The following is a 9,562-nucleotide window of genomic DNA, read 5'->3' as shown; positions in this document are numbered from 1 at the left end:
GTTAAGAAGAGGGATCTGGTGACAATGTCATGTATGTGGGTCCTCAATAATGCAGCATCTATATGTGCCATTTTATCTTCTCCCCTTGATATGACAGAGCTAACACTATATTTCTTCAGGTGCTCTGCAGCAGATTTACTGTGCTAATATAGGCCATTTATTGTTTTTGTGCATGTTTAACCAGCTTCACATGTGTATGCTCAGCTTCATGGAGGAGTCCTGAACAGTCAATAACCACCAGGAAATTGGAAGGCAGAGTCCTGTTGCTTCAGCCAAGGGTGTCACTCAAATGAATAGGCTGCCTTAACATAAGTAAACATGTGCTCCCCTTTGTGCCCAATATGTTGATACTAAAGCCATTCCTCTGCCAGCCTCATTTCCTCTAATGGCTTGCTCACCTCAAGGGCTCGCTGTGAAGCCATTTGCTGCTCTACCTACCTGTATCTCTTTCCCAACCTCTCTTCTTTGATCACCCTTCATGTCCTCTTCTCTTTCTGGTTGCCTTCCTTGTAAAGCTGCTCTTCTTCCAACACTCATCCCTACCACCTGTGATCACTGATCTGTAAAAGTTTTTAGCAAACAAACCCTTTCCTATAGTTACGAGTAGATACAGCAAGAACATGGTAATTTACCACTACACTTATTTCACAGGAAAGCACTATGAATGAATTTCTTTCCAAACGCCAATTCATTTATAAAATGCATTCCTGGCTATATGGTTTACCGGCTAATTTTTCCCTAAAAAAATCTTTAGCTTACATAAGCAATTATGCTGTTCTTCTACCATGTTAAATTGTTTATACAGCAACAAAACAAATTGGACAATTGTGTGTGATAAGAAGGGGTACTCCGCTGTCCTCTTGCATAGGAATCGGTATAAAGTATCCTGGGTGCAATCAGTGAAGGTTTCGAAAGGACACAATGTCTTTCTATGGCTCTGAATCTCATGATGATACCCAGAGAAATTTCTAATGTTCTAATCCTGTCCTCCAGGCTTTTATTTTGATCAGAGCTTGGATGCTGTACTGTTAGTCACCCATCTGAGAAGACAGCAGTAAACAGAGATTTCACAATCTTCATTCCTTTCGGAGCAGCTATTCCTGACTGGAAGTGATTCACTCATTAGGAATCACATTGTCCGTGCTGGTGCATGAAAGCCACCTCACTGTGAGTACAGAGCTGGTTTATTTAGGGGGCACGTGCCTTTTGTGACCACCAACAACTGGGGTCTTAGTCACCCTTTTGATAAGATGAGTCGCCTTGAGACATTTCCTTCGGTCTTCTTTCTTTCCAGTTATCTATGTCTGGCCTTACTTTCTCTTCAATTTAGATTCCAGAATTCCTAAATATCTTCTAACCATAACATATTTCACAACGATTCACCCGCAAAACTTTCTACAAAGGATATTAGTCATAGCTGCCCTAAAAAGATGACTATTACCAAACCTATCCCCTACTTTAGTTACTGTACTGTTATACAGATTACATATAAATTACAGTTCTGATACAGCACTATAGCTGTGACATGCCATGCATTTATTAAACAACATTACTTATTTATAAACATAATACGCATCTTTAAAAAATGGTAAGTGTAGCATGAAACACAATATAATGTTTTCTGGGTTCCTGTGTCCATGCTACTTAATAAATATATTAGGTTTAGGCCACAGTATGATTGTCTTTAGAGTCGTGCAGGCTTGTGGACCAACCCGAACAGCACCTGATTGTCATATGCTGATGCTATAATGCAGACTTATCTGATGCAAAGGTTTGTATTATATGACATAAAATCATATCATCTAATAATAATTACTGATTGACGAAATTCAACACATGTTCATGTAACAGCGTATCATATCATTGTACCATGTATAGAGAAGGTTTTTATGCTCCCTAACAGCACATTATGCATTATGACAGCTTTGTATAGCTCACAACAGACTTTTTGAGACTTAGTAATGGAGGTGCACATTTTTTTTGAGGACTCTATTATATGACATGTTATAACTGTGCCACTGAGTGTCCACACATGTCCATCAATCAATCAATCAATCCCCTTCAATGTAAAACCACCTTTCTCTTTTCAGGGGCAATGTTTTTTTCTCATGTAGATAAATGATCTGGTCTTGTTGAAACTATGTTGCCTTTTTCTACATTGAAAACTTACATATCAAAGTGATACTATACATACCCATTTTGGACACTGCTTACTATCAATCAACCTACTGATTTTGATTTTCACAGTGCGTTTTTATTATATGCCTATACCTATACATCGTATTGGTCTAAAGTAAAGGTCCAAAAACTCCGGCCTTTAGGCCAGATACAGCCCAGCCAGTGGTTTGTTCTGGCCTAACGCCCCCTGGCCGATCTGGCCTAATCCCAGCCGACAACCTGTGGCAGAGCTGGAACAAACTACCGGAGCTGGAGTCCCCGGGGTCGCATGCAGCTCTTGAGCCTCCGTGTTGTGGCTCCCTTCCCTATTTACCATGGCAGGCGTTAACACTTCCACCGCCAGGGCAAATAGGGAACATTCCCTCTACTCTGTGTGCATTGATTTAGCTTGTTATAAGGCAACATTTATAGCTGAGTCATTGAGACTAAGCAGCAGGTGTCTATCAATCTTTCTGCTAAAAAGGTAAAGCTCGTAATTGGAAGGCCATGTATCAATCTGTTCTGTTCCAGCTGGTCCTTGATTTGGGACTAGTTGGTCTTTTTTGGGAACATTTATTGACTAGCCAAAGAGTTCTACAATCACATGAAAACACATTCAGAAAATTACCTAGACTTTTCAAAAAAAATATTAAAAAAATATGTATAGGGCTCTTAAACTGGCAATTCACCTTAAACCACATACAATTTTCACCAGGACATGTACATTTGTCTTTCTCAAACAGGGTTCTGTGAAACCTTAAGGTTCCTCCAGAGGTTTCTATTGGTTCATTGAGAAGTGAGTAGTAATGGACTGATCTCCTGCCTGCACTGACCAGCACAGCAAGGGGGGTAACTCTTCACTGACCACCAGTACAACAGGTTCTTCTTACTGTCTATCCTTGCAAAGGAATACCACACTGACCACTATTGTAAGGGATCACTTTTCTACAGACCACCCACCAATTAACAGAGAAATGTATCCACTGAACACCAGTGCAAAGAACTACTTCTTCACTGTAAGGAGGACTACTTTATTCATTGTATTCAGTATTCATATATATTTATAGGCTACAATCATTATTTTATCATAAAGTATAACAGTTACAAATATTTACATGGCTATTACTCAAAATGAATTTATTGCATACATTTTACATACATTAGAATTTAAATTTGCCTTTTTTTTTGCAAACCATCCAATATCTGGGGGATGTGTCCCACTCAATGTAGTCTGTGAAACTCTAATACCATTGACATGCATCACTATAAATAACAGGCGAATTCTTCCTTATGGATGGAAACAAGGCTGAATGAAATGCAGGATGTCCCTAAAAAGAGTCTACCTAAAACTGTTTTTAGAGGATGATGGGTGTTTTTCTGTTTTATTTAATTTATGTTATTATACGGAGAACATCTAAATATTAAAAATTGGCTACTAAAGTAAAGTAATCATATGCAAAAAAATTACTTGCTTATGAAGAATAAAAAATGGTTGTAAAATTTCATTTTATTTTTGTAAAAGCTACAGACAATGTAAAATGTCTAATAAAGTCCAGTTGATAAAATGTTGTTCTGAAATTGTCCACATGAAAGCCTTGTTTCTATTTTGTCAGTATTTGTTCTGAATGTTGCCACCTATGCCATACCCCTACCTCCCGAACTGTAACATATAGGAATATGCTAATTCCTTTGAAGGAAATACCTTTGTTGGGAAGAAAACAAGTGCTTATGCCCTTTAACATCAATCAGGGTGGCAGAAGTCTGAATTATAAAGTTATTTATTGCACAAATACTACATTAAAAAGTAAGTAGTAAAAAATGAGACCCACCCGCATCCATCATGCTACCTAAAGGGTGAGATGGTCTACTACTATTCACATTATACCCAAAGATCACATCATACTGTAGACCCCCAACTCATTTAGACTGCCACTTAACTGTAAAGTATGACACAGAAAGTGTTACTATAAGGGAGCAATGTCCCTCTATTATATTTATACCAAAAGACCACTCCAGCTTGTTTTGGCTTTGAACTAAAGTGACCACATCTAAATCCTAATTTCACTGTTAGCTCTTCAGTTCCAAAAATAAAGCACTTAGCTTCTACATGCTTGTATTTATTAAGTTAAAGTCCAAGCCATTATTCCAGCTCTATGGTATAGAGATCTGTCATTTCGGAAAGTCAGGTAAAAGCACTATCCACAGCGTAGGTAAGCATGGCAGCTGATCTGACTCTGTTGGTCTATTACCATGCTAATGAGGGAACACAGATTACAAACTCTTAAAAAAAACTCTGCTTTTTTTTTAAGTAGGTTGTTTTGCCAAAACATTTTTATAAGCTTGGAAAAATTAAGGAAGTAAGAAAGGGTTTAAACTTGTCATTTTTTTTGTATGTGTTCATTTACTTGGTATGCAGAGGATGTACCAGAAAATGAGAGAAAATCAGTACAAAAGAGATGGAAGTCCCCTGTAACGGACAGTTGTCCCTGAAACAGATGTCCCTACTGGAAAATGTACTATTTTCCAGTGGCGAACATAGCCAACAGTGGGCTGTGGACAATTTGCCTTCCATGTCCATGACCTGCCCACCTCCAATGCCCACCTTTACACACGTCCATGCCCTGCCCATCTCCAAGCACTCCAGAACTGTGAACTCATCCAACTCATCCAGATGTCCTAATTGTGGCTATCCTCAGGTGTTATAGAGAAGCAGTAAAGCACCAGAACAAGTGTTCCTGTGCTTGGCTGTATTGCCGGCTTCCTCTGTCAGGATGGCTGGGCAAGAAATCATCTTGCAAGTCCAACAACTTCAGAGGGGGTGGTGGGGTCTTAAAGGGGGAACCCCCTGTGCATTGCAATTAATGAAAAATGTCTGGCCCTGGCTGTGGTGGGGGAGTTAGCTGAGGAGGCCTGGCACCCTCGTGCAGCTGCACACTCTGCACTTCCCTATGGCTGCCCCTGCTCTTAGCTCTTGTTATTGTGACAACAAATTTTGGAATTCCAATTGCCAATGGGGTAAATCTTTCTAGAGGAGACACAGACAAAAAATTAATAAATGTACTATTCCTTCCTTAAGCTATGCAAAACTAAAGCAAAAAGTTTTGACTATTTAACATTGTGCATGTAATAGGTAAAGAGGAGTCACCCTTCTGGCCATGAAGTGTGTATGTATACTAAATAACAAATATTTTGAAAGGTAAAACAGCTAATGTAACTGTATCTAATCTACAAATTCTACTTTCAGGTCAAAGTTCAGTTTGAAAAAGAGGCATCAATCTAGTAGAAATAAAATTGTGCTCATAGTAGAGCATATCATTACCAGGGAGAATGATTACAGATTTAGATTATGGATGTACTCTATTTAAATATATAACATTCTAACCAATACAGTGCTACATTAAATTCAATTTAAACTGTGACACATTTCTAAATAAATCCATTAAGCAGAACACACCGTCAGGCAATAAAATATCTATAACATTCCAAATGACTCACTCTATCTACAAGTGAATGCTATACATTCATGGAAGGGGAGATCATTCACAGAATTTTCAAGTGGGCTTTCATATGCTATATGAAAGGAATGATACATGTTCTAGTAATTGTTGGAATTTATTTACCAATTCTTTATAACATAGTCATCTTTCATCTGTTAGAACAGGTGGGATAAGCAAAAAGCTGACTACAGTTCTGAATTTCCCCACTAGGCGGTGGCACAAAAAGAAATACTTAACCTTATGAACATACAAGCAGCACAGCAAGTTTAACATAATAAAGGTTATTCACGTCATATAAAGTGATATTAACAAATAATACAACAATACCATTTTTAAAAAAAATGCAACTGCTAAATGTAGTTATGTTAAAATGGTGCTGTTCAGCATTAGTAAAGTAGTGAACTGCTGCTTGAGACACCTTCACTTAGTAAAAAATATGAGCCACCCCACAAGCTCCTGGTAGTAACAAAATTTATCTGCTGAGTTTGAATGATAAACTCTGGCTCATGGCTCATTATGGCTTATCCATTTCAGTAGAACAGTTTGCCAATAGAAAGTTCCAGACAAACATTAGAGCAGCGTTTCTCAACCAGGATTCCTCCAGAGGTTGTTAGGAGTGCCTTGAGCAATAAGCATTTGTGCCTCTTAGGTTGGTTTGACACCAATAATGTTTCTGGCTACTGTGAGCTGTGGATATAGCAATTATAGAAGGGGTTCGCTGACTCATTAGTAATCATCCATGTTAAAAAGGAAGAGAAAGGCTGCATTAAAGTATTTCTACATCTAACAACTGCTTCAGCATGCTAAGAAATATTTGGAGGTATGAGGAACTTTTGTTTTTGTATTTTGTTAATAATAGGCAATGGATATGTGTGAAAGAGTTTACTATAACAATAGTTTATTCAAGGATATTAAAAATGGAGCTAATATGTCCTACAGTGTACCTTTTTAGTATTTCTCTAACCTGAATTAAAAAAATAACAGTAATTTTAGTCGATAGGTGTGACATCTGCACTTCTCTCTAATAAAAGTTTTTCTATTACTTTTTTCTTCTTTTTTTAGATAATTGCTGGCTATTATCTCACCCATCCTTCTAAGAGGGCAGTAAAGAAAGGGGCAGACATGTACGGGGCAGGCTTGCTGAACAGAGAACCAACTATGGTCAGTTAGATGCCATCAAAGTAAGAGAGAGGCAGTGGTGGCTTATGATCCCAACCTCTCCAAATGATCTACAAATCCTTTTTTTTTTTTTCTTAAATTTTTAAGCTCGATTTCCTTTTCAGTTGGTAGACTTTCTGCCTATCAATAAAACATGCAGGGGAGGTTTGTTTGCTTACGAGGGGGAGTGTGTGATGTTTTTTTGTTTTGCATATCTTCAGATTACAGTTTGAACTTTGCTTTTGTTGGGGAGTTTTAACAAGCAAAAAATAAATGGAAGAAATGCATTCAGGCATAAAGAAAGGAAAGTTTTTCTTATCAGCCACCAAGTTACTCATTCATCTGGAAATGTGATCATTGATGTAGCTTGAAAGGTGACTGCATATGGAAGAAATATGTCATACTTGAAATCATGTAGCGTTAATAATACTACATGTTAACTTTGTAACAAACTCTGGGGATAATGTTTTTGAAACTTTTTGAACCAGATTTCACTCCCAGAACATTTAATATGAAATTATTGCTGAACAATGCTGCTAATGGAGGTGAAAAAGCGACTAGAAATAATTTAATCATTATGTCAACAGTAAGTATGCCAATATTTTGGCACTTCCTTAATCTAGTTTTAGTTTTCGAAAATCTTTTTTTAATGTCCAAGACCCTGCAGTACTTGGGTCCATCATTGTTATAGTGCAGGGATGCCCAAAAGGTGGATCACGATCTACTGGTAGATCGGAAAGGCTACGCAAGTAGATCTCAGAGCCCTGCCTTTCAAAATAAACTCTAGTGAGCACAGGAGTTATTAGGCCCAAGTTTTTATTGTCCGTAGATCATTTTGACTTGGTCATTTTAAAAGTAGCTTTCAAGACAAAAAAGTGTGGGCACCCCTGTTATAGTGACTCTTCTTGAGGAGTTTCTCATGAAATCAACCTGCCACAGCCATTATTAAAGGGACCCATGCTGTACTTTGTAGACTCCACTAGTAAAAAGGTCATAACTTCAGTCTGTAAATCTATAAGAAGCCAGTGAATTATTTGATCCACCAGATTACAAATGTAGCCGGTAAATATAGAACGTGTAAATGTAGACGAATCATTGAAGAGTTTAAATTTCAGTCCGTATTCCATTGCCGTGTTAATTAGGGACATTTCTTTTCAATGGCTTTTAACATAACAGAGAACAGACAGAACAAATGGTTATAGGACATTTCCATGTGCACACTGGCCGCAATATTTTTTTTTTTTATAGAAAAACAAGAGAAAAGTTAAAACATCTGTCAGGATTTTTTATAGGACTCTGTGTCCCCCTTGATGACACTTCTATTCACTTTCACTTCAGCTGGCAGTTGTTAGAAAAAGCAGGAAGTGAGGGGACACTGGCAGTATTTAGAGGTCCTATAAAATCCCCAATATATCCAAAACCAAAAAAGTTTTGTTTCAAGTTGAGATTTAAACACAAATAGAAATACTATAAACAAAGATATCCATGTGTTGCAATGAAGGATATGTGTCTGAATCATAAATGACCTACCTATAAAATGTAATTGTACTCACAATCCGACCTGGCCACATATGACTAGATTGGGTGATTATTTTTATGTCTGAGGGAAGTGGCAGATACTAGTCTACAGTCTTAGGGGAGCTTTAAAACTGGAGGTAAGTGTGCTAATTATATGATACAGCAAGCAGATTTCAAATCCCAGCCTTGTCCTTTTATTCTTTATTATTATTATGCTTTTATTTCAAGACGTCCCAAAGGTTCATCATGTTTCCAAGACAACCAACATTAATTATCACCAGAAGGAAAAACAAACAGTGGCTTTGTTGTTCTAAATCCTTTTCCATTTCAGAACCCAGGATGTTCCAAATATGGAGACTTTCTGGTGCCTATTGTGCCAACTATGAAGATCCAGAGCCTGACTCTACCCCTCGTTGCTGACATTGGGTAGCCTCAATAGAATGAGATTTAAGAAGTGAGAGCTTTGGAGCATGTAATTTTTGGGACACTGTTCATAATTATACCTGATCTTGAAGCATTTATTACATGTTGCAGATTACATTCTTTTTTGTCATGTCAGGTTTCTTATTAAGGCCTAACAAACACAGTTGAAACTACTGAAGAAAAAAAAAAAAAAAACAGTAATTGCAACACTGGTTATTCTATCTTGTCCTTAAATTCCTAACTGGCATAAAAGGTATAAAAATGAATAGAATTAAATTAAACATTTCTTCACTTTGTTTGTGACTGTACATTAGCCGATCTAGGATGCTATTCTTTCTTCCATAGAATATTCCATAAAATACATTACATGTTAGCATCTATGCATAATAAACCTAATAATAATGTACCACAAATTGTCTGAAGTTCTGTAATGCCATTAGGAAGTTTAGGATTAATTTAGCATACAGCTGCAAACATTGCAGAGGAATATACAAGCATACATTTATTTGGAGTGTGAAAAATTAATAATCGAATGGGCATAGAAATGTGAAAAATCTTATATTCTAGACTTTTTTTAGAGCAGCAATTTTAACAAAGGAAAACTGGGGTCTATACAGGTATCTAATATTGGTCAGTCACTAACAGAAGAGGTCATCCTAAATTATATATTAATAATAAAAGATCTTCAAAAAATCTGCAGTTGCTTTTATTGCTTATATGAATCTCAACTTAAACTTCAAATTTGAGGCCTGTGGCTTGCATGTAAGTTCCTTATTACAATGCACATGCTTTTCTGTTTGTCAGTATGA

The 9,562-nt window shown here is 37.1% G+C and overlaps 1 long non-coding RNA gene across 1 annotated transcript in view; it reads right to left on the bottom strand.

Moving 5' to 3' along the window:
* LOC140324192 (uncharacterized) overlaps positions 1–9,562 on the bottom strand; it is an 83,081-nt gene that overhangs the window by 22,488 nt on the left and 51,031 nt on the right. The gene's annotated exons all lie outside the window — the stretch shown is intronic.

The sequence above is a fragment of the Pyxicephalus adspersus genome, chromosome 2 (assembly GCF_032062135.1).
Source record: "Pyxicephalus adspersus chromosome 2, UCB_Pads_2.0, whole genome shotgun sequence".
NCBI classification, from domain to species: Eukaryota; Metazoa; Chordata; class Amphibia; order Anura; family Pyxicephalidae; genus Pyxicephalus; species Pyxicephalus adspersus.
This window is presented reverse-complemented; position numbering and strand designations above follow the sequence as displayed.